The sequence below is a fragment of the Canis lupus genome, chromosome 2 (assembly GCF_048164855.1).
Source record: "Canis lupus baileyi chromosome 2, mCanLup2.hap1, whole genome shotgun sequence".
NCBI classification, from domain to species: Eukaryota; Metazoa; Chordata; class Mammalia; order Carnivora; family Canidae; genus Canis; species Canis lupus.
This window is the reverse complement of record NC_132839.1, coordinates 70,221,774-70,246,932: the sequence shown is the minus strand read 5'-3', so window position 1 is coordinate 70,246,932 and position 25,159 is coordinate 70,221,774. Positions and strand designations below refer to the sequence as shown.

The 25,159-nt window shown below is 39.0% G+C and overlaps 1 long non-coding RNA gene across 3 annotated transcripts in view; it reads right to left on the bottom strand.

The window, feature by feature from the left end:
- The window catches only part of LOC140621169 (uncharacterized), a 63,417-nt gene that overhangs the window by 11,906 nt on the left and 26,352 nt on the right, over positions 1-25,159 (bottom strand). For all 3 annotated transcript variants that reach the window (XR_012020903.1, XR_012020902.1, XR_012020901.1), the window contains exon 2: positions 1,020-1,237. This is a non-coding gene — a long non-coding RNA (uncharacterized lncRNA). The remainder of the gene's footprint in view (positions 1-1,019; positions 1,238-25,159) is intronic.

The following is a 25,159-nucleotide window of genomic DNA, read 5'->3' as shown; positions in this document are numbered from 1 at the left end:
ACCCTGGGATCACTACCTGTGCCAAAGGCAGATGCTCAGTCGCTGAGCCACCCAGGTGTCCCCAGTCTTTATATTTATTAAAGTTAATCATGTCACTCCCAAATTAGGCAAAAGCTAAATACTTAATATGTAAATGTCATCACTAATTTAGGCAAAAGCTAAATACTTAAGCTTTTGTTTCATGTTCCTGAAGATAATATATTTTTATAACATAAAGTTTTTTGCTGATACATAGAGGGTAGCATGTTCCTCTCAACTTTGGTATAAAAACAGACTGCAAGAAAAAGTAATAATAATAACAGCCATTTTGTAAATATTTCATAATCTCTGTTCTTATGTATCACTATGTTTAATCCTCCTTCAGTAGTCTGTGAAGTAGATGCACTGATTCATATTTTATAGACAAGGAATTAGAAGCTCAGAAATGTTAAGTCTTGCCAACACTAACCAACCTTTGCTGATGTTATTATGACCAGGCACTTTCCAGATAGTTTCCATGTATCAGTTCATTGTATTTCAGTGAGGGGTAGACTCAGACTAGAATCCAGGCTCCCCAAACCAAAGTCCATAATTTTCCTTCCATTTTTCCCATTGTGTTTAGTTTGTGGGTTATTTTGCCTTATAATCAAACACAAAATAGGGGCACATGGGTGGATCAGTTGGTTAAAGTCATGAGATGGAACACCACATTGGGCTCTGCACTCAGCAGGGAGTCTGCTTGAGATTTTCTTTCTCCCTCTCCCCCTACTCCTCTGCTCTCTCTTTCTCAATAAATAAATAAATAAATAAATAAATAAATAAATAAATAAATAAAATATTTTAAAAATAAAGAATATAGCATGATCAATAATTGCATGGTGTTTATAGTTTATAAATCAATTTTGGTAAAAACTTTTCATGTTTTCTTTTTCCTTGTAGTAACTCCAGGAGACAATTATCATTATACTCAAGATTTGCAGACCCAAACAGACAAACAAAAATGAAGGCTCAGAAAAGTTCCAGCACAATGGTTTACATACTCTCAGTGCTGGTCCCTATCTTTACTTTTCTTCTCGTTGCCATCTTCCTCTGCCCACATAACCAGTAATTCATCTCGACTCCATATTCTCACCAATGTTCAGAAGCTGATTAGGCAAAAGAGAAGACACCAGCCAGACGAAATAGGGTGAACATTTAACCTGTTACTTGTTTCTTGCCTCCACCTTGATGTTATATCAGGCAGCACAGGTTTCCAAGGCTGAAATTAGAGAGATTAGATTTTATGATGATGAAAATTTCTCCCTGGAGAGTTGCATTTCACCTCGTGTGCACTGGAAGCCTGTTTTGACAGTTCCAACTATAAGAAGCATTCCACCACTAACGGTTTGGCCATGACTCACCTCCAATAGTCTCCATCTGCAACATCTGTCCAATTTGTTTTTCTTTTTTAAATCGTGATTTTAATTTTATATTGAGCTTGCTTTAAAGCAAAACCCACATACTGCTGTCCTACCAGGGAACTATTTAAAACAAGCATGGAAGTTGAAATGCAGAAAATATGTCATCCTCCAAAGTTTTGCACAGATTCTGGTCTTGTGCATCATTAACAGTAGAGGAATAGAGCTAAAAGTTGGATTTTATGATTTGAGCAACTGTGAACATTTGGTAGACAATGTGCATGCATTCATAAACCATGGACCTAGCAGGATAATTCATCTCTTCTTTCAATATTTAGATATCTTCACTGAAGTTCCCAGAGGGGCTTTAATGTGTAGTCCCCCATCACATGTGAGAGCTAGTTTTCCAGTATAATATTCTTTTGCCTTATGTCCACCGTGATTTATGCATGGCCTCTACCATGGGGTAATTTCTCTGAGATTTTCTTAATAAAGTTTCCTGAAGCTGGTATGGATTATCTTCTTAAAAATTTAAGAAATACTATCATATTGTGTAGATCATTAAGAACTTTGGCTTTAGGTAAAACTAATCCTAAATAAACTTTTACTTCTAAACTCACTGATTTGAAGACTAACATTTATTGTGAGAGTGCAGTTACTTCCATCCTAAACCTTATTTTAGAGGCCATGTATCTGTAAGTGAGCTAAGTATGGGGACAATATCTTATTCAACTCAGAATCCACAGCACCTAAACTCAACCATACCCCCATGTAGTAATGGACTGACTAATTAGTTAGATTGCTTAAGAGCAGCTTCTGGACCAGCCTCTAACTAGTTAAGTGAACTTAGACCTGTTTCTTAACCTCTCACTCCTCCGTTTATTTATCTGGAAAAAAGGATTAGTGATGGCATTTAATATATGCATTTTGTTGATAGATTAAATAAAACTCATTGAGTTCATTTATGTTACATTTATGTTTCTAAATGAGCATAGCATAGTGTCTGACATATAACAATTGCATTAAAATGATAGTTATGCTATCAGAGAAGGGATTTATTTAAAATATGCTGAATTAATCTTGAATAAAGTTGGGAGATATGAAATCCTACAAGTCTTGAATTTTCTGCTAAAATTAAAATTTCAAAGAAGTCTCTGAGATGTAGTAGAAAGAATAAATGTATTTATGATCAGACATCCTGCCTTTGAGTCCCTGCTCAGTGACTTATTAGTGAGCAAGTTTTCTCATCACTCTGAGGTTTGCATACCTTTGTTAGTAACAACGGATAATATTAATAACTACTGTATGAGTCTGTCCTGAGGGTTGTATCTGTGGCAACATTCTCCAGGGCAAGGGTTTTCAAATTTTTAACCCCTAAAAGTTTTTTTTTTTTCCCAAAGGACTTTTCTTTACAAAGAACCCAAAGAATAAGCAAAGAAAATAAATAACAAAAGAACTGAGTTTATGGACTTGAGCCAGGGGTGAGTGAGAGTTTTATGCTTTGATTGTACTCATCTCCACTCCACATTCATTCCACACCTTTCCAGCCACCTCACAATTAGAAAATTATTTATCTAGGGTGAATAAATCCTATACCAATGAAAAGATTATCATGCCACAAGGAATGAGTGTGCTGCTAAAATTTTTCCTCTGTCTCTCCTTTTGTGGTTACAAATATTTCTGTGATGCATCATATTCTTCCTGGATTTGGGAAGAAGATCCCAGTGACCCTAACCAGGGGGGCTTTGTGGCAGGCCAAGACATTCATAGGGCACCAGAGTGACTAAACATTACACCAGTAATAACTGGGCTGCAGATGCTAATGAAAGAAATGTGGAAAATTAGTTTCTGGGCTCATCCCTGAATTGGGAACATCTCACAAAATTAGGATATGTGTGCTAGAGACCTGGTATCAGGGACTTTGTTTTTTTCTGTTTGTCACTCTATCTGATAGATGTTTTGCTCAATATCAATTCATCAATGGTTAATAAATTTGATAGAGGAGTGAATGATGGAATAAGAAGATTTGACATCGGGGATCCCTGGGTGGCGCAGCGGTTTGGCGCCTGCCTTTGGCCCAGGACGCGATCCTGGAGACCTGGGATCGAATCCCACATCAGGCTCCTGGTGCATGGAGCCTGCTTCTCCCTCTGCCTGTGTCTCTGCCTCTCTCTCTCTCTCTGTGACTATCATAAATAAATAAAAATTAAAAAAAAAAGAAGATTTGACATCGGAATGGTTTCTTTTTGTTGTTGTTGATTTTCTTTTCTTTTTTTTTTAATATTTTTTATTGGAGTTCAATTTGCCAACAGATAGCATAACACCCAGTGCTCATCCCGCCAAGCACTCCCCTCAGTGCCGGTCACCCAGTCACCCCATCCCCTGCCCACCTCCCCTACCGCTACCCCTTGTTCATTTCCTAGAGTTAGGAGTCTGTCACCCTCTCTGATATTTCACACTCATTTTCTCTCTCCCTTTATTCCCTTTCACTATTTTTTATACTCCCCAAATGAATGAGACCATATAATGTTTGTCCTTCTCTGATTGACTTATTTCACTCAGCATAATACCCTCCAGTTCCATCCACATCGAAGCAAATGGTGGGTTTTTGTCATTTCTAATGGCTGAGTAATATTCCATTGTGTGCATATATATATATATCACATCTTCTTTATCCATTCATCTTTCGATGGGCACTGAGGCTCCTTCTATAGTTTGGCTATTGTGGACATTGCTGCTATAAACATCGGGGTGCAGGTGTTCCAGCATTTCACTGAATCTGTATCTTTGGGGTAAATCCCCAACAGTGCAATTGCTGGGTCATAGGGCAGGTATATTTTTAACTGTTTGAGGAACCTCCACACAGTTTTCCAGAGTGGCTGCACCAGTTCACATTCCCACCAAAAGTGTAAGAGGGTTCCCTTTTCTCCGCATCCTCTCCAACATTTGTTGTTTCCTGCCTTGTTAATTTTCCCCATTCTCACTGGTGTGAGGTGGTATCTCATTGTGATTTTGATTTGTATTTAACTGATGGCAGGGGGCGCAGAGCATTTTCTCATGTGCTTGTTGGCCATGTCTATGTCTTCCTCTGTGAGATTTCTGTTCATGTCTTTTGCCCATTTCATGATTAGATTGTTTGTTTCTTTGCTGTTGAGTTTAATAAGTTCTTTATGGATCTTGGGTACTAGCCCTTTATCTGATATGTCATTTACAAATATCTTCTCCCATTCTGTAGCTTGTCTTTTAGTTTTGTTGACTGTTTCTTTTGCTGTGCAGAAGCTTTTTATCTGGATGAAGTCCCAATAATTCATTTTTGTTTTTGTTTCCCTTGCCTTCATAGATGTATCTTGCAAGAAGTTGCTGTGGCCAACTTCAGTAAGGGTGTTTCCTGTGTTTTCCTCTAGGATTCTGATGGAATCTTGTCTCACATTTAGATCTTTCATCCATTTTGAGTTTATCTTTGTGTAAGGTGTAAGAGAATGGTCTAGTTTCATTCTTCTGCACGTGGCTGTCCAATTTTCCCAGCACCATTTATTGAAGAGACTGTCCTTTTTCCAGTGGATAGTCTTTCCTGCTTTGTCGAACATTAGTTGACCATAGAGTTGAGGGCACATTTCTGGATTCTCTATTCTGTTCCATCAATCTATGACTCTGTTTTTGTGCCAGCACCACAACTGTCTTGATGACCACAGCTTTGTAGTACCACCTGAAATCTGGCATTGTGATGCCCCCAGCTCTGGTTTTCTTTTTTAATATTCCCCTGGCTATTTGGGGTCTTTTCTGATTCCACAAAAATCTTAAGATGATTTGTTCCAACTCTCTGAAGAAAGTCCATGGTATTTTGAGAGGGATTGCATTAAATGTGTAAATTGCCCTGGGTAACATTGACATTTTCACAATGTTAATTCTTCCGATCCATAAGCAAGGAATGTTTTTCCATCTCTTTGCGTCTTCCGCAATTTCTTTCAGAAGTGTTCTGTAGTTTTTAGGATATAGATCCTTTACCTCTTTGGTTAGGTTTATTCCTAGTATCTTGTGCTTTTGGGTGCAATTGTAAATGGGATTGACTCCTTAATTTCTCTTTCTTCAGTCTCATTGTGAGTGTATAGAAATGCCACTGATTTCTGGGCATTGATTTTGTATCCTGCCACACTGCCGAATTGGATTCTGGGTCACATTTGAAGGTAAGCCACTCTTATGGTTATGTGACAACTCAGCTAAGCTTTTATACTCAGTTACTTAAACATTGATCAGGTGCTGCATTAAAGGCATGGTATAGATGTGGTTAACATCTGCACCTAGCTCCCTTAAAGCCAACAAGACTACTGTTGATAATGGGATGGGCCTCATTCAATCAGTTGGAGGGTTTAAGAGCAAACACTGAGGTTCCTCTGAGTAAGAAGAAATTCACCTCAAGGTTGCAACATCAACTCCTGCCTAAGTTTCCAATTTGTCAGCATGACCTAAAGATTCCAGGCTTGCACAGCCAATCCTGCAAACATATAAGTCAATTACAGTTGTGTCAACCAATTCCTTCAAAGAAATCTCTTTGGATATGTGATGATAGATAGATGATAGATAGATAGATAGATAGATAGATAGATAGATAGATAGATCCTATTGATTCTGATTCTCTGGAGAGTCCTGCCTAGTGCAGCCACTGAGAACAGTTGATGTGTTACCTGAAGGGCTGTGGAGAGTTTAGAATGGGGAGTGGAGGTGGGAGTTATGAGGATCAGGTGTAGCCCAAGACCAATCACAATATCAGGGGCTTGGTCTTGCCATGCTCTTGCTGTGCTCTTCTGGCATCCCTTAGTCAGTGATTGAGTGTAATGGATGTACTAGAGCCTAGTCATTTCTATACAACCCAGGACTTCTCTAAGGGGTAATCTTGACTCCAGATTCTCTATTGAGTTGGCTGAAACTTTTAGATCTGTATCACTCTGAGACTCTTCTTACTCATTCCCCCCTTCACTGTCATAGTGATTGGTCATCCTCAGTCTGAAAGTTTTCCTTGCTCAGTTTTTCTCCCAGTCCTTTTTCCTTTCACAGACCTTATCCCCTAATAAATCACTGTATTCCTAAATCTGTCCCAGCATCTGCCTCCTGGAGCATCCAGGAGACACCTATCCTTCCATCCTTATCATACACTACCCATTTTTGTGTAAGTCAGCTCAAGTTACTGTCTACTATTTGCAAGGCAAAGAGGTTTGACTTGGGTGTATATTATATTTCTGTGCCCTCATTACATTTCTGAGATCCTGTAACATTCATTTGCCCTTCACTCGTCTTAAATCTGACATGACCTATATCCAATCTTGCAGTCAGTGACTGATTGTCTTATATATGCTGTTAATCATTTATGCTTGCTTCTCTTGCTTTTCTAACTAGGCTGTAAGCAGTGTGTGTGTGTGTGTGTGTGTGTGTGTGTGTGTATCTAAATTGGAGGGATAAGACTAAATAGAGGAGGTAAGGTCATCCTCATGATACCAGAAAACAGTCTGCACACAGATTTGCAGATGGGCAATTCTGGATTTTTTTAAAGAAAAATTTGAGTAATATCTTCCTTTTAAGAGAGGATTCCCAAGACCTGTTATATAGACAAACTTTATAGACTAAATATTGACATTAGCTACCTAAGAGTAATGTATTTTTAAGTGCAAGAGTTCATGCAAACACACCATATTATCAGAGCCTTATATTTTGGTTTTAGCTTTCAGAGGGAGGACTGCCCACATATTAGGTCATTCAGGCCTGATTTGGGTTTAGGAACTAGTTATATGCATTCCATTCCAGGTTTTATCTCTGTAAACAAAGTTCAGAGCATTAGTGATGTTTCTAGAACAATGCCAGTAGGTCACATGGAGTTTCCACTCAGGAATCACTTCGTCAACATAACATATATTGGTCACCTCCTATGCACTAGGCATTTTTCTGGGTATTGGCTATGAACATGTTATCGAATAGACAGCATCCCTTACCTTCGGGAGATGGGGAGCATATTAAGCCAGTTTTAAAATTAAGTGCATGGTTTCCTTTAGTTAACAAAGGTGTTCAGATTTAGAGTTAATAACTGATTCTGTTACTTACTGTGCTGCATTCTTAGAAAGTAAATTAATTTGTTTGAGCTTCCTTATTCATCTTTAAAATGTGGATTGAAATACCTATTTTCAAGAATGTGGTGAACACAAGATGAGGCAACACTACATAAGGTGCATGATAAAATATCTGGAATGTACAAAACATGCTTTTTCCTAAATTCTTATTTTAGCTTCCATCCTTCACCATCTAATTTGCCAATTAGATCTATGTAAATTATATATTGTATAATTATATGTTATATAAATATATATATACAATAGTATAAATATATATAAAATTGCAGATGGGTCAATTATATGTAATTGGAAATACATAATTTTATATGTGTGTGTATACATAGATATATAGATAGATGATAGATGGATAAATTAATATCTGTATGTATATATGTATATAACTGAATTTGAAGGGATTATATATTATATATAATATATATAACTGCAGATGGATTTACATACACACACACACACACATATATATATACACACACATATATACATATACAACTAGCATTTTCTCTAGAAATCCAGTTTGATGTAATTGTCACAAAAAAGAATTTTCTAGCTGAGAAAATACTTCTTCACATCAAAAAGGAAGCATCTAGATTGTAATTACAGATAAATTAAGAGCATATTCTCTCCTAATTCTGTCAATGTGCTATGGTTGGAAAGGTCTGGAAGAAAGGAAGCAAGATTTGACAACATCTAAACAGGATGATGCTGGATGATAATATGATGCTCCTAGAAGAAATAAATACATTGTTTGTCAGTGTCCCAAACTAAATGAACATTCTGTGGTCATCTGCTTTTTTTTTTTTTTTTTTGAAGCAAGCTCTGTACCCAACATGGGGCCTGAACTCAACAACCCTGAGATCAAGAGTCATACGTTCTATCCAATTGAACCAGCCAGCCATCCCATCTGTCTTTAATTTGGGCAAAAATCTAAGTGACCAGGAAGATCTCTCTTACAAGCATAATGGTTTGAGTTTCTGGAGAATTAGCATTGCTACTTGCATTTTCTGAGAACTTGAATAAGTGGACTGGCCTCTCTGAACTGCATGCTCTTTAGTAAGACATGGATCAGATGCCTTCCTTGCATGGGTGTTATGAAGATCCAGTGAGCACTAGAATGGGGTGACCTGAGGGCAAAGACAGGTGCCATCCAGTGCACAGCACTCAGAAGATGTTACTTTCCTTTTTCCCTCCTACTTTCTGTTCCTTTATAGTTCCTTCATGGTTTTGTTCTTCACCTGTTGTATAACCCAATCACCAAAGCCCCATCAGCATAGGATAGCTCAATAAAGTTACGTTTCCATTAACTATGCAAATTAGAGTGGCTTACCCTTCTGTTTGCCCAAGCAACAGAAATTCAACCTTTCATTTCTTCAATTTCCCAGCATGCCTCTTAAAATTGTTTTGGAATTGGTTAGGGTTTTGTGTCCTTCCTGAAAGCTGCTGTTAAGAACATGAATTAACTTGTACCATCTAATATTCATATTTTCAGCCATTAGCCCTGTGGACAATTGCTCCTTTTGCCTTTTGGTGCCAGGGCCTCCATCTTGCAGCTGGTTTTGACAACCTGATACTCCGGATGCCTTCCTTTATGCTCCTGTCTCTTCCAGACCGTGACAGGTCCTTGAGTTATGAGGGAAACACCTCTTCTCTCTGGGTCCAGTTTAATCATTCTGCTTAGGTGCCCTAGGTACACCTGTAATAAGATAAAATTTTAGATTTACACAATTTACCTGTTTCCTCCAAAGATATGTACTCTCAATGCCAGAGTTCTGATCTGGACAGGTTTTGGTACCAGAGGCCCATTGGACAGAGAGCCAGCTCTCACAGCTGACCCAACCCCATAGTCTGCCCTCTGCCTCTTCTCACTGATGATGGTGGTAGGGCTCCTCGTAGGGCCTCCTTGTTCTTTCTGTGCCCTGTTTCAGGGACACTCTAGTCTATCACACCTTTTATTACTTTGAACTTCAAAAGGAAGTGGACAGACTTCTGATAATTTTCCTCCTACCAGGCTCCTCCATCTCTGTAAATATGCTGAATGCACGAGATATGTGCTTTGGATTCTTGTATATTCTTCAGAGAGAGGCTCTAAGACCCACATATTAGTGAATACATTAGATGTTGGGTGAGCACAGCTCTCTTTTGCCTGCTCTGGAGTAGCAAAGTTTTCTTGATCTCAATTCTTCTTAACTTTTAAGACTGTTGTTTGAATGAATGGAAGCCACTAAGCAAATATAGGCTGGAATGATTGTGGACAGATGATGGAAGGTATAGGGATGGAAACTCACAGTGTACTTGGAAGGCAGCGACTATTTCATTGTGTGCAGAAAGTAAGGTGATTAGGGGGTTATTAGCAGATAAGGCTGAAAAAGTACTGAATTCTATAGAACCCAGAAAGACTGGGAATGGTGTGTTAGGGAACTGAGAGTTTATCCTGTGGCTAGAGGGGCCACCACTGGAGATTACTTATAGATTAATTTTAATTATCTATAGCACACAGCAATGAAGCCCACTGAGAGCATCACACAGGCATTCTTAGCACATAAGAAGTTGGAGTCAAAGCCTGTTCTACTGATCACCAGTTCTGTTTGCTGATGTCCTATTCTGCTGACCACTGTGACCTCTGTCTACCACTAGATATTCTGCTACATGTTCACAGAGGTGGATCTATGAAGCAGATCCTGTGCAGACATCTATGCCAGCCTCCTTCATAGCCCAGTCCAGCATCTGGACATCCTAGCTATGAGATTCCCCAGCAAGCTCAGACTCACTCACTCATGCCAAGGCTGGTTAGTGTAGATCATTTGTCTAAAGTCTAATTCTTATAAAACTATGATTCCAGAATGCTCATAGAAGTTCTGCTTCTCTCATTGAACCTAGATATGCACGTATATCATCTTGTATTTATAATACACCTTATGTATTATACTGAATTTTACTATTCATAAAAGATCATTTCCACAGCCTTATGGACTGATATGTTTAGCTACATTTCAAAGACAGAAAGCTTAAGACTCAAAAAGGTGAAGGTGAAGTAAGCAAGTGTCTCGGGTAATCGCAGGTAAACACTTGGTCTCAGAACTCCTGACTACTGATTTTTTTCCAAACACAACCCACTGGAGGAAGGAATTGTCGCTATAGCTATATGAGCTACAGCTATAGGTTCTTCCCCATTTTCCACTAGGCCTCTCTTGTTCTCATAGGCCCTGGGGGATTTGATTTAAGTCATTTCATAAGGAAAAAGTTGATCCTGAAAGTTGACCCTCTGATTCAGATCAGGAAAACCACAGCTGAGCACTTCTTGTAAGCTCTAAGGCATGTGTTCATTGTGGTCAACCACAATTATGTTCTCATAGCTTGGTCACTGAGGAAAGGTCAGGGAGATGGTGGTGGGTGGGCATTGACTGTGGGAGTGGGTTTGCATTAACTGTGTCAGACATAGAAGGGCTGGTCTTTGAGTCAGAATTAGGCTATGCAAGCAGCAAATGCTGTGCACACACACACACACACACACACAGACATCAGTAAGAGTTCAATCAGGAAGGCAGAACCTCAATGAGTATTATGAATCAGAGTTTTATAAAAACTAGACTTTAGACAATGATCTACACTGGCCAGACCTGACATGAATGAGCCAGTGAAAGCTTGCAAGGTCATCTTAGAAGTTAGAAACTCTAGTCACTGGATTGAGACTACAGAGGAAGCTACAACAGAAATCTGTGAAAGGTGATGGCTAAGCATGGTCCTTCTCTGAATTTGCAACAAAGCAACACACACTTATACATTCTCAAGGGTACTATGAAGAGCTCATGCTTTTACTATTGGTTTACCTCCTCTGTTTTGAATATTTGACATTAGATTTTTCTGGACTTAAGAGATAATTTTCCCAGAAACAAGAATAATGAAATTATCACAACAGATGTTTCTTATATTTTAATGGTACTCTAATCTTTCTGAAGCACTTTTACAGTCAGTCCTAACCACAGTGGGGGAGGGAAGTGGGGCTGCAGTACTGGCCTGAATGCTTTTCCTCCTTAGAAGAGGATGAACCAAATTGATAAAATGACTTAGCAAAATTGGGGCTTGGAGGTAGATTCTGCTAAAGGTCTGTCAAGTGAGTAGTTGCTTTCCTGTATCTCTCTTTTTCTTTTTAAAAATGAAACCAAACCAAAGCTAACTCCAAACCAAAACAACTGTGTGTGAACGTATATATGCACATATAAACTATATATATCATGGATACATTATTTGAATTATAAAGCAATGCAACTAGTGTTTATCCTGAATAAGGTAAACCTTGAAAAGTGATTTCAATAAATCAATACTAAGATTTTTAAACTTGGTGTTCATCCATATTAGCTTCTGGAAGATTTTGAATCCCTTAAATTATATGCAAGATATTTTGTACTATGTACAAATATTGGTAATATGTGTACTCAAGAAAGACTTCTGCATAATAGCTAGTTTCTGTTGAATTGCTGGACATTGTTCTCTAATACATGCTGGGTATTAACCCATGTGGCCTTCTGAGGTGGGACAGAGTAAGTCTGAGCACATGATGGCTCTCCTTGCTTTAGACAGTACCTAGTGCTGGAGAGGGGACAGTCCTAGGTCCCCAAAGAATTTAGTCCCTCTGTTACATTTGTGTTTAGCTCCCCTGCTCTGGAATGGGGAGAATGTAATGGAAGATAAGCCCCTCCTCCCCACAGGAACTCCAACTGCCAGACCACTCCTGCTCATCAGAGAAAAAGAAACAACTCCTACTTCTCAGCTGTGAATGCTGGTGAGCTAGAAGAGATACAAGCAGCCCGCCTGCCAAGGGCTCTGAACACAGCCTACATCCCTCCAAGAACTTCTGGCTGAAGAAGAAGTCCTAGAAAAACTTGTGAAGGAATGTTGTACAGGTTTTATGTAGACTATTGCAGTGAAATTGGATATTATGTCATTTGCTTGCCTCACATATATTTCTAGATTTCTTTTTCATGTGATATATCATTTAGTCTTTGCACCAACTTGGTGCAGATGGCAGTTTCTGTCCATTTACAGGTGAGCAAAATGAGACTCAGAGAAGGTAGTTACTTTCCCTGGACCCAGTGGAGAGACGAGGAAAGTGTCCCCTTGGTTTAACAATTGTTTGCAGTAAAGGCTCCACCATTTCCGACAGGCAATGATTTGATTCTGATCTCTTGTTCTCATAATCTTTTATAAGGAAACAATCCCAATTAAAGAGCAGGCATTATCATCTGAGATAATAATGACTTTAGGGAAAAGTAGGAAATGACTTTAATATTGTTTATTAAGTAGATTTACTCCATACTCTGCATAAACATTTATAAACCATTTAGTGTAATACAGGAAAATTCTTCATTTATAAGCAAAAACAGCAGCTATAGAATTTTCTCTATTAAACTCACCTATGTCAAAAAATAATTAAACTTTCCTAAGCTAGCAAAAATAATAGGAGGGGTGCCTGGGTGGCTAAGTTGGTTAAGTGTCTGACTCTTGGTTTTGGCTCAGGTCAAGATCTCAGGGTCATGAGATTGAGTGCTGTGTTGGGTTCCATGCTTATTGTGGAGTCCACTTGAGATTCTCTGTCTCTGTCTCTCTTTCTCTGTATGTCTCTCCCCTCCTCAAATAAATAAATAAATAAATAAATCTTTAAATAAAAAAGAAAAAGTAACAACATATTTAAAGCATTTAACAACACATTTAAAGTATTATTCTATTTAAAGATCTATTTATTTACTCGAGAGAAAGAGAGAGAGAGAGCATGAGCAAGGGGTAGGGTTAGTGGTGGAGGGAGAGGGAAAGGAAAAATCACAAAATCTCAAGCCGACCCCCACCCTGCATGGACCCCCAACTTGGGGTTTGATCTCATGACTCTGAGATCACCAGGTGAACTGAATCAAGAGCCAGATGCTTAACCAACTAAGCCATCTAAATGCCTGTATTTAAAGTATTTATATGTTAGTTTTTATTATCTTCCAACACCTTGAAAATATAATGGAAAAAATGGAATGCATGGGGGTTTGATGGCACCAGTACTGGGTATCTAGTATGTGCCAGTGTTATGGGTTCAGTGTGTGTCCCCAAATTCATATACTGAGGCCCTAACCCTCTATGTGGAGGCCTTTAAGAAATAATTGGGTTGAGATGAGGTCTTGAGAGTGAAGTTCCCACAATGGGATTAGTGCTTTCCTTAGAAGAGGAAGACAGGGAGATGTCTGTCTCCATGTGGTGCACACAGGGGACAGCCATGGGAGTACCCAGTGGCAAGACATGTTTGCAAGCCAGTAAGCAGGCCCTTACCAGAAATGGAATCTTCTGGCACTTTGATCTTGGACTGCTCATCTCCCAGAATTGTGAGAAATAAATGCCTGTTGCTTAAGCTTGTCAGGCTTTCGTGTTTTGTTAGAGCAGCCTGAGCAGACCAAGACAGCGAGGTATCCATCTAAGTACTTCATACGCATCAATTGACAAAGATTCTCTCCTTGTCCGGCTTTAGTTGGGCTTCTCTGAGCCTTCTTCTTGATGAGGTCCCGACCCTAGCCCCTGTCCTTGTGAGGCCCGCACAGCCCAGTCTTAGCAAGATTCCTGCTAAGTCAGCTTGGTGAGAATTCCTTCCAATGATTACTATATGATCACCCTTGATGTCTGATAAAATTTCCCATCCCCTACACCTGGTATCTGATCATGTTGGCTTGCCTTCAGCAGGAGCTCTGTTAAGTTGGTGTAGCCAGAATCCTCCTACCTTCTCTATCTCTTTTTTACTAAAAATAGCCTATACACTAACCCCCTCACTCCTCTCAGGGATTATAAACCTCCACTGTCTTTGCTGTGTTCAGAGTTGAGCCCCATCTCGCTCCTCTACTCTAGTAGTCGTGACATCCATTGAAACAGTCCTAAATAAAATCTTCTTTAACATTTCAGCAGTGTCAAAATATTTTTTTCTTTAAAACAATTTATTTAAATATCTAGCAACATTATGGGGTAGGCATTATTATCCCATTTTATAGAAGAGGAAAATAAGAACAGAAACATCACATAATATTTCAACATTTATTTGGCATATAAGTGATAGTGCCAGGATTTGAATCTAGTTAGTCCAGCCAGCACAAGATTTTATGCCATGCTAGTTATTTTAGCTGGGACTTTTCTCTGACCATACTGTTTATTTTCCTGTCAATTCTTTCTTGCAGCTCATTTTTAGCTTGTTGATATTCATAAGCTTGATCTTTGAATATACTGTTTCTCTCCCTGGACCTTGAGCTGGCTCTTTCCCATTACCTGTATATACCTAGCATTAAGTATGATTCCTGACACATTGGAAATCTTCAACAAGTGTTTGCTCATTTTAATAAAAATGCATCTGGTATCTAAAAATGCATATTATCACTGCACTTGGGACGTATTAAATAACCAAAATAGATCTGTTGAATTGTTAAATTTTATTTTTTATTTTTAGCAGTTTCCAGTTTATCAAAAAACTGAGCAAAGGACATAGACAGCTCCCATATAACCCCCTTCTCACCTCCACTAGTCTCATACTGTTTTTGCACAAAAAGGAAATGGGATAGGAATGGGGAAGAGTCAGGAATACATCTCGATTTGCTCCTGACTCACTAATGTGTGGTAGAGAATATCCTAGAACATTTCTGAGGTCAAGACTGCTATAGAGGAGTTTGTTCATTCCTTTGGCTCACATAAGTAGATGTTTAAGAAACATTTGTTGGATGAATGAACTAGGTGTGAAGAGCAACAGGAAGAAGGGAGACAGAGCCAGCTCCCTGGGAAGGAGGAAAGTTCTGTTAGTTGAGCTCACTTTATTACTTCCCTCCCACGTCCTCCTGCTTTTTAGTGAGACTGCGTGGGGTGTTAGTGCAGGGAGAACTTGAGGTCATGTCATTACAAGACAATTTTCTTCATCAATCAGCAAGAAGGAGCCTCAGACTTAGAGCCAACCTTAGTGAACATGTCAAAAGAAACTCTTAACTGTCCATGAAGACTTGTATTTTTGCAAATGCCCTGCTCTCTGGGGATCTAAATAAGTAAGCAAAAGAGCTGACATAAAAAAATAACTTATTAAATCAGGGTGAAATATAGTAGGTGCCAAGTGAAGTATGCAGAAATTGAGGGGACATAGGATTTCAGAGCAGGGAGGTATCCAGCAGGACTGACAGGGAGGAAGATAGGAGGTAATCCAAATCTTGAGATACAGCATCACTTGGTCAGGACTGCAAATTGCCCTTACAATAGCTGCCTACATCTCAAATCCCTCCAGCTAGATGCTCCTTGAACTTCATAGACACCACATACGTGAGTGGTTCTCAACTGTGGTTATGCATTAGGAGCCTTCATGGGGTTTTAGAAGACCAAAGGATTCTCACGTGAGACCAGCAGAAAGAATAGCTGAGATAGGAGGAAAGTAGTGGGGGGGAGTTTGTGAGAACTGGTGTCAGCAGGTGCAGAGAGGTGAAGAATACCAGTGTGTATGGAGGAAAGAACACTTGTAGGGCAGCAGTAGGAGATGAGACTGGAAAGGGAGCTTAGGGTCAAGTTTTATGCAGTCCTTAATGCAGGCAAACATGTTCCCTTCCTCATGTCATACAAAGGACCCCATTTTTTTAAAACACCAGCTAAATCCCAGGCACAGACCTTTCACTTTAGATTGTTTATTCTCTCAAAGTATTCATTTGTCCAAGCAATCAATATATATTTAGTGCCTATTATGTTCCAGAATTAGCTCTGGAGAACCAAACAGACATGCTCCCTCCTTCAATTTTAGAGAGGAAGATAAAACTAAAATCAAATAAGCAAAAATTCATTAACTCATTAATTTAAAAATTGAATAAGCAAATAAGCATATGTTTTCCACTAGTGGGAAGTGCTATGAATGAATAAGTAGTGTGATGATGGAGAGGTTTTCAGTACCTAAAGCAAACTTTATGCTGTTTCTTAATATACTCTTCTTAAGGCCAAAATCCGAGTTCCCATGACCCTCACAGAGCAAAGCACAGCAGTTACTCTAAAAGAGACTACTCCAAGGATTAAAGAGCGTGCACTCTGGGCTCTAGTTTGACCTGACTTGAACTCATCAGCTGAGAGACGATTTGAGAAGACTCTGTTTCCTTATGGAAAAAGTGGAGAGATCTATCTTGTTTCATAAATTCAATTGTCTGAATATAAAGGCAGGATACAGTTCCTGGTACATAGAGGGTGCTTAAAAATAGCTTCCTTTCTTTTATCTCCTCCACATACCCATCTAAAATCAAGTCCCCCCCTCACCCCCCACCACCCCGCAACGTGTGCATACAACTGAGATCAGGTCTAATATCTTTTAGAAGACAGCTGCAAATATTAGGAACATACAGGAAAGCCCACTAATTTCTGTTTGGCTGCTCCAAAAAGTAACTAACTGCATGTGAGATCATTTGCCTAGTTATATATACCACAGTGGCATCCCCAGGCAATTCATTCTGCAAACTAGCAATTGTATGAATGTGTGACATCTGCTGCCCTGGGTCTGGAGAGGCCATCGATCCCACCAGGAGAGTGGCAATGAAGACAGTGACTCACAGCCTCACTCACCTTAAGGGTGATCCCCAAAGATTCATTTATCATGGAGTGTAATGAACAGTGTTCTCTAAAGTTACACAGGCATGCTTCTGAGTGTAGGGCTCCTGGCAGTGAACTGGTGGAGAACTGATAGGATCTCAAGGAAACCCGACCAGTCAGCCTACACTCATGCTGGCCTGTGTGTTTCTGAGAGGTGAGGATTGACTCCTTTGGAAAATGAGGGATGCGCCCATAATGAAATAGGTATGCATTAGGATGCCGCTATCGAAGCATCCTTAAGATTGTGTTTTTCTTCCTACAAAGGAAGTAAAGATAGATGAGAGTGAATGAATTTGACAAGAATGCTACCTTTTCTTTTCTTTTCTTTTTTTTTTTAATTTTTATTTATTTATGATAGTCACAGAGAGAGAGAGAGAGAGGCAGAGACACAGGCAGAGGGAGAAGCAGGCTCCATGCACCGGGAGCCCGACGTGGGATTCGATCCCGGGTCTCCAGGATTGCGCCCTGGGCCAAAGGCAGGTGCTAAACCGCTGCGCCACCCAGGGATCCCAGAACGCTACCTTTTCTTAATTAACCACTATTGTTTTATGAATTTTTAGAAATACATTTTTTCAAAAGCCAACTCAGTGACAATATCCATTGTCGATATCCTGATGTGAAACTTGAAACTGTTCTGTAATGCTACAAGATGCCACCATTATGGATGACTGGCTGAAGGGTTCCCAGGATCTCTGTGATAATCTCACCACTGCATGTGATGCAGTGATTATCTCAAGATAAGAAATTTAGTTTTAAAAAAAAGTAACTTAGGAGGACATATTAACCAGATACAATGTGAGGACTTTGGATCTTGATTCAAACACAAACTGTAGAAGGATATATTTGAATCAACGAGGAAAACAGAGACTGGGACATCTGCTATCAGGAATATTGTTTATTTTGTGAGAGCTAATAATGACATAGTGGTAATGTTTTCTTAAAAGCCCTTATCTGGTAGATATGCATATCAAATTATTTATAGATTAAAAAGACATTATATCTGGAATTTGACTTAAAGGACTTAACGAAGAAGTGTAGGGGCAGAGAGATGAAATGAGCTTGATAAAGTGTTGATAATTGAAATAGCTGGGTGATATGGGTACACGGCAATTCATTGTATTTTCCTCTTTGCTTTTGTATATGTTTTAAAGTTCTATGATTTAAAAAGTTAAGAAAAACTAACAAAAAAGCTGTCAGTTCAGGGCCAAATACAGTGCATGGCTAAAGTCAGCTAAAAAGGCTGAGAGCAAGTTTGGCTGGCTGGGCACTCTGGGTGAAGCCAAGAGGTGATTGGCCATCCAGAGTCTACATAGGAGCTGTTTCCAGAATGTGACAAATGGGAGTCAAGTTGAGTGACAGCAAATGGCAGCCATTCTAATGTTGACACCCAAAGATCTTGGGTAGGACAGGTAGGACCCTAATATCTATTAGGGTAGACTCCTCATCCAATTTGGTTATTTCTGATCACAAGGACTAGTACCACGCCTGGTCCAAAGCTAGTACTCAAAAGCTTTCTATTGAATGAATACATGGAAAGGGACCATTTTTAAGTATGCAGAAGGGAATAAAAGCTGGAAAGGAAAGCCATGGATGTCTTTGGGTGGTTCAGAACATTTCCAGCAACAAACTCTAAGTAGGAGAAAACAGGTTATCAGGAAGTGAGTTCCCTCCTTTCCTATCCATAAGGTGGAAGCTATAGCACTCAGCCCACAGTTTTCTTGTGAGCACTAAATGGGTACTAATAGCTTCTCCAGGGATCTTATTAAGTGTCTTTAACCCCATCTCTCTTATTTTTGACCCTGGACAAGTTCTTTACTTTCTCTCTTCACACTTTACTGTCCTCATGTGTAGAAAGTGCCTGCCCCAGAAGGTGCTTTAAGGTTAGGTATTTCATGCCAAGCACTTGACATTGCACTTGACACTTATTAAGTTCTCTGCAAGAATGGATGAAATCATCATCATATCATCATCATCATCATCATAATCATAATCATAATCATCATCAATCATGGTCATGGTCATCATCAATAGTACAATGGCTAACACTAGAGGAGTCCACAAAGACCAATTCCCTTTTATGTCTCACTCAGAGTAATATAGTGAGGTTTCTGTTTCCCAGAATAAAACACTGGGTTTCAGAAGAACTGAGGAAATCCTCATCACATGCTTAGCCCTTCATTAGGTACATAGTATTTTTGAAAGCAAACAAATAATCAAACCCAACCTTGCTAGCAGCGATCGATGCTTCCAATCTCAAATCCAATGCTCTACCCCTTATGGTGTATCCTGGATTTTCTGAAATTATTCCAACTTCAAATGTATTTGTCAGATGTGTTCTTTGCTAAAATCTGGCTAGAGTATTCACAATTTTCAGGATTCCAGTGGCTAAGTCACTTCAGGTTTAAACTGCAGTGGACCTTGGAGGAAAGGAAGGAAATGGATTTGCTTTTTTTTTTCTTTTTTGAAAATAGGTTTTATTCCTGTCTAACCCATCAAAGGGAAAGCGCGTATACATATGCACACATGTGAATAACACACATAAATTCATATGCTCTCACATACACACATATTACACATGTACACATACGGTAGAAGAACAATAGTGGAAGGGCTGGCCCCCTTGTCAATTTGGCAAACAGACTCAGAGGATGAGATGAGAAGAAAGTAGGCAGAAAGCACATGAGCTTGTAGGAAGTCTCTCCTCAACCATTTCATTTCTTGGCTAATAATAGGAATGCTGGCTTACAGGCAATTTTTGCCCCCCTGGGATGGCAAAGACCACTCTCTGTAGTTGTTCTGAAACATACTGGTTATATTGGCTGAAGGGATCTTGTTACACTTTCTGAAAGTACTGGCCCAAATGTCTGCAAACTCAGGGTAGCTAAGAAAGGGGCTCAGATCAGGAGGTGCCAAGAGTCCACATAGATCATACTATATATGGAGTCTGCATCTGGAGGAGGGCAGGGCTGATGGAATTGGTATCGGGAGACTTGGGGGTCTGTCTTTAACTAGCTCTGTGGGTTTGAGCAAATTACTGCCAGCCTCCATTCTAAAAAGAAATTTTCTTATTTAGTAATTCTTGAAAAGAGCTTAGTATATTTCTGGGCACATAGCAAAAAATTCAATAAATGTTGGCTCTTGTGATTGTGTACACAGTACTGTTCTAAGTTATTGAGGGCTCACAGTCTTCAAGGAAAAAGGGTCATTGAATATATAAACAAGAACAAATATGGCCAGAGATATACATACAAGGCACAAAGGAAGCAATGTAAGGAAAGATTTGATCTTTCTTTGGGGAAGTGGGAGAGATGTAAGGGAGGGTTTCTCAGGGGTATACGCTTAACTACAGAAAAATCAATAAGGGCTTAGCAGTGAAGGCTTGGGCACTCCAGAGAGAAGAAAGGGCCCATTCAAAGACTAGAAGTTTGAAATGATCTGGTCCCTTTGGGGACATCAATGGTATCATGCCAGAGGGAAATGGGCAGGATATAATGCCAGCAAGAATCAGAGCCTAGTTATGATCTCCAACATTCCAACCTTTACAATCCATGTGGCTCTAAAACTCCCCACTTGCACTTCTATTGGTTACATTGTTAACTGGTCAGCCCCTGCCCCCTGCCCAATGGAGCTCCTTCATTCAGAAAGACCCTCCTCCCCTTCTATGTCTATAGCCAGTGTCCCTCAAATAGCTTTCATGCTAGCTCTCTAAACCCTTGCTTTCAAGATGCCTGGGTGGCTCAGTGGTTGAGAGTGTGCCTTTGGCTCAGATTGTGATCCTGGGATCCTTGGATTGAGTCCTGCATCAAGCTCTCTGCAGGGAGCCTGCTTCTTCTTCTGCTTATGTTTCTGCCTCTCTCTGTGTGTCTCACATGAATAAATAAGTAAAATCTTAAAAAAATCAATAGGCCAAAGTGAATTGTATTCCATATACAGAGTTTGAAGATGTAAACCTAAAACCTAAATTTTAAAATAGTCAAACACATACGCACACACACACACACACACACACACACACCATAAAACACCTAGGAAAAAGTCCAATGAACTTTATGCAAGCCCATTATGATGAAAATTACAAAAATATTTCAGGAGATATTGAAGACCCAACACAATGGAAGAGAAACTCAATATTATAAAGATGTCGAACATCTCCCCAAATTGAATTACTGATGTAATGCAATTCCAATGAAAATGTCAATAGGGTATTTCATAGGACTTGACAGGTCAAAACCTAAAATATAATTGGAAGTGCTAAAGTCAATAATAGTCAAGAAGAAGAAGAAAAACGGGTTGCATGGTCTTTCCTTTGCAGAAATCATGAATTATTGTCAAGTCCAAGTAATTAAATCACAGCTCTACTAGGCATAGGCAAGTTGACAATGATGAGATTAGAGTGCCCACAAATATGGCACCTGATTTATGGGAAAACTCATGTTGCAAATCAGTGGGGAAAGGAGACTTTTCAAAAAATGGTGCTGGGAGTCTGGGTTATCAATGGGTAGTGGTGGGGGTGAGGATTAAATTGAACTCCTAAATCACTTATATACCAAAATCAATTCCAAATGGATTAAAGACTTGACTATGAAAGACAAAACTATAAAACTTTTATCATAGGAGCAAATCTTCAAGCTTCTCAGGCAGGGAAGGACTTCCCAAACAAGGCACCAAATGTGCAAACATAAAGGCAATGACAGTGACAGAGGGCCACCTGGGGACTCCATGGACTACATCACTCCCCAGGCAAGTCTGTGGTGCCCAGGAGACAGTCTGAGGAAAATGGTCTTTGGGAGGCATATAAGTGGAATCCCATACAGGGTGATCATGAAAGCTATTAAGTTTGTGTTATAAAGCAATTAATCAACACTTATAAATGATTACATGCAGAAATCGTTTAATGGTTTGCACAGACATTAAAAGAGTGTGTTTCAGTTATGTAAGATTAGAAAGAACATTATGTCTGAGCCTACAAATAATAACAAAATTAACTCTGATTTTTTTATAAACTACTGCAGTAGCCCTCACACCACTGACCCATCTCGGATATATGTTAAATTTGCCAATTATTCCATCAACAGTGATCTTTCCATATTTATGTTCAGTACCCACAACAGCCAGATTTGTTGATCTTTGCTCATTACTTGACATTACATTTTCTATTAATCTTAATTTTGAAAACTTTCTTGCACAGACAATAATAGACATACACAAAAAAGTCTTAAAGGTGAGGTTAAATTTGGAAGAAATTTGTTAAGTAATAAATTCTCAAAATTGCAATACTATCTCTCTAGGGATTGCCTGTAACGACTTTCAAATGTTTCTGCAGTCAAAATTTTCCTCTGAAATAATGTCACCTGACAATTTATTATAAATTTTGGTACATTTAGTAAAGACTTTCAAAGATGTTCTTCTGAAAATATCAGAGAAATGACTGAATGTTACAAGACATTGCGATAACTTCATCCACTGCTTATTAAGAATGTCAGGTCTTAATGAAAATGATGCAGGCACTCAAACACTGTTTAGATTTCTTTTGGTAATATAAGACCAGCATCTTGTTATTTCTCTTCACATTTTTCTTTGAAATTCAACTCTTTTTTCTATGTGAATGTCCATAACTTACGATTGTTTTCTACTCTGATTAACTTCATCTAAAACTTCACACCTATAGGACAAAATAACTCAGAAAAGAAAAATCTTATATAGCTGTGATTTGACTATTGCAAATCTACTGTTAAAATACAGGAATGTTTATTAAGCCACAGGATTTAGAGGAACAAGTCTGACCCAACACAAGCTTAAAGCATTTCAGAACATTAAGAACTTATTCTCTAAACAAATGCATATAGCTGAGTTTGTGTTTTGAGTGGCTCACTGTGCTAATGGGAGTTCTCCATAACCCCCATATAAATTTATTTTAAATTTATCAAAGTATCACTAATAAAAATATCCTAATTTGAAATTTACATATACATTGTTAAAAACCAGCAGTAAACAAAGTATTTATTTAGAATTGAGAAAAACAGAAGATTTTTTCAAGGAGGAGTATTTCATCATAGAACTTGTAGAGTTGCTGGCATTTGGTGATACAAAGAAGCATATGGACCTTCAGTTGCTTTTATTAGTATAAGTTCCGTATACACAATACATTGCTTTATTTTTTGTCCCTTGATGGACCAGTCCTACTGCCCACTCTTGGTTCACCAGTCTATATAAAATAAAACAAAATAACTTTGAGAGATATAGTTAACTATATACTGAATTTTTAGCTGGTATTTATACGCTGAATTCAAGGTAGGTCATGAATCTTTCAATTGAAGTTCTGTTTTGTGCAATTCTTCACTTCTAGTGAGGCTGAACTAAAAGCAGAATGTCAACTTTGCCACCTCAAAATTCCAAAAGGAAGAAAAAGTCCAAAATCAAATATAACATCCATGATAAACCATTTTATCATTCAGAATATGAGTAGCAAGGAAAGAAGAAAGTGGTTTGTTTCTTGTTTTTTGTTTTTTGTTTTTGGTTTTGCGTTGTGTTGTTTTGTTTTGTTGTTGTTTTAAAGACATAACCACAAGGACCTTGCACCTCCACAGGCTTCAGTGGAAGGCTTTCATGTCCTCAGTGCAGCCCTGGGGCTCCGCGGATTCCCACAGGGAAAGGTTGCTTTTGTACTCTTCACCCTCAGATTTTTTGCTTTTACTCTATGCTTCTGACCTCTGCAAATTCTTTACTTTCTAGCCAACTGAGAGAGTGATTAAAATGATCTTCAAAATATTTTCTGTCTTAGTTGGCTTTTAAACTGTTTGCATTTGAAGAATTGTTCAGGGTATCTACTCAGCCAGCCCCCTAAACATTGATGCCTTCCAAAGAATGTGGTTTTGTTTAATTTTATTTTGTTTTGTTTCTTCCCTTTGTCCAGCATGACTCTCTGAAGCCCCTGACTGGGTCTTGCCACCTTGGTTTATGCTCTCATAGTTCTGTGTACTCTCCCTTTCATAACTGGGTTTCCTAATACTTGTCTCTGTCCTCAACAAAGGGTAAGCTTCCTGAAGATCCTCTGTGCTATTCCTTGTTATAGCCTCGAAAGCTTTTCCCAAGGTAGGTGCCCCTTCCTTTCTTTTCCTATCCCTCTTTCCATTCTAATCCTTCTTTTTTTTATCCATTTCTCCAACTCAGACTTATTAGAGGCTCATCATGTGCTTGATCTCTTTGAATATCTATTTAAAATACAATTTCCTAAGTGTTATGATAGGAGAATTAGAGGGTGATAAGGGTGGGGGGGTCATACATAACCAAGACTTGAGAAATTGAGAGAAGGCCCCCACCAAAAAAAATGTAAAAGTGACCCACAGCAATTTTTCACACGTACACACTCCTTTTGCTACCTACCTCCCTTCTCTATCTCATTGTCTCCCTCACACTTCCTGGAATCATCTCCCGAAGAATCAACCTGTACCAACCCCTTGCCTCTGACTCTGCTTTCAAAGGAAGCCAAACAGGGACATCATACCAGTCTTCCTCCATCTTTCTCCATACTTCAATTTTTAGTTTCATAGCCTACTGATAACTACATCATTTTCATCAAGTTTTTCAAATTAAATTCCTCAGGAAGAATCTTATTTTCCCTGATTCTCTTTCCTAGACCAGACCTCTTTCAATAACTGGAAGCCTACAAATTGGCTGCTTGGGGTGAGGTACATGTGCCCATCTCAGTACAATACACTGTGGCTGGCTGTGTAGGGCACAGAAGGTCACCCTTGGTGGGCTCTACTGGCAAAGCAATGGCTTCAGAGTCTGGAAGACGCTCGGAAAATGCATGAATTGAATTGTCTCAATGGTGCTGCATAGGAGGTGCTATCGTTCCCACTATCAGATGGGAAAACTGAGATTTAGAGACATTAAGTGACCAGGTAAGATTTCACCCACATTAAGGTGATGTATGGGCTTATATCCAGAACTTTCTAATGCTAGCATTCTTTTCATTACACTATAATGCATTTTCAACATGAACAGTAGGGAGTCAGTAGGTTACGTATAGAACCAATATGCCCTTTTTATTTA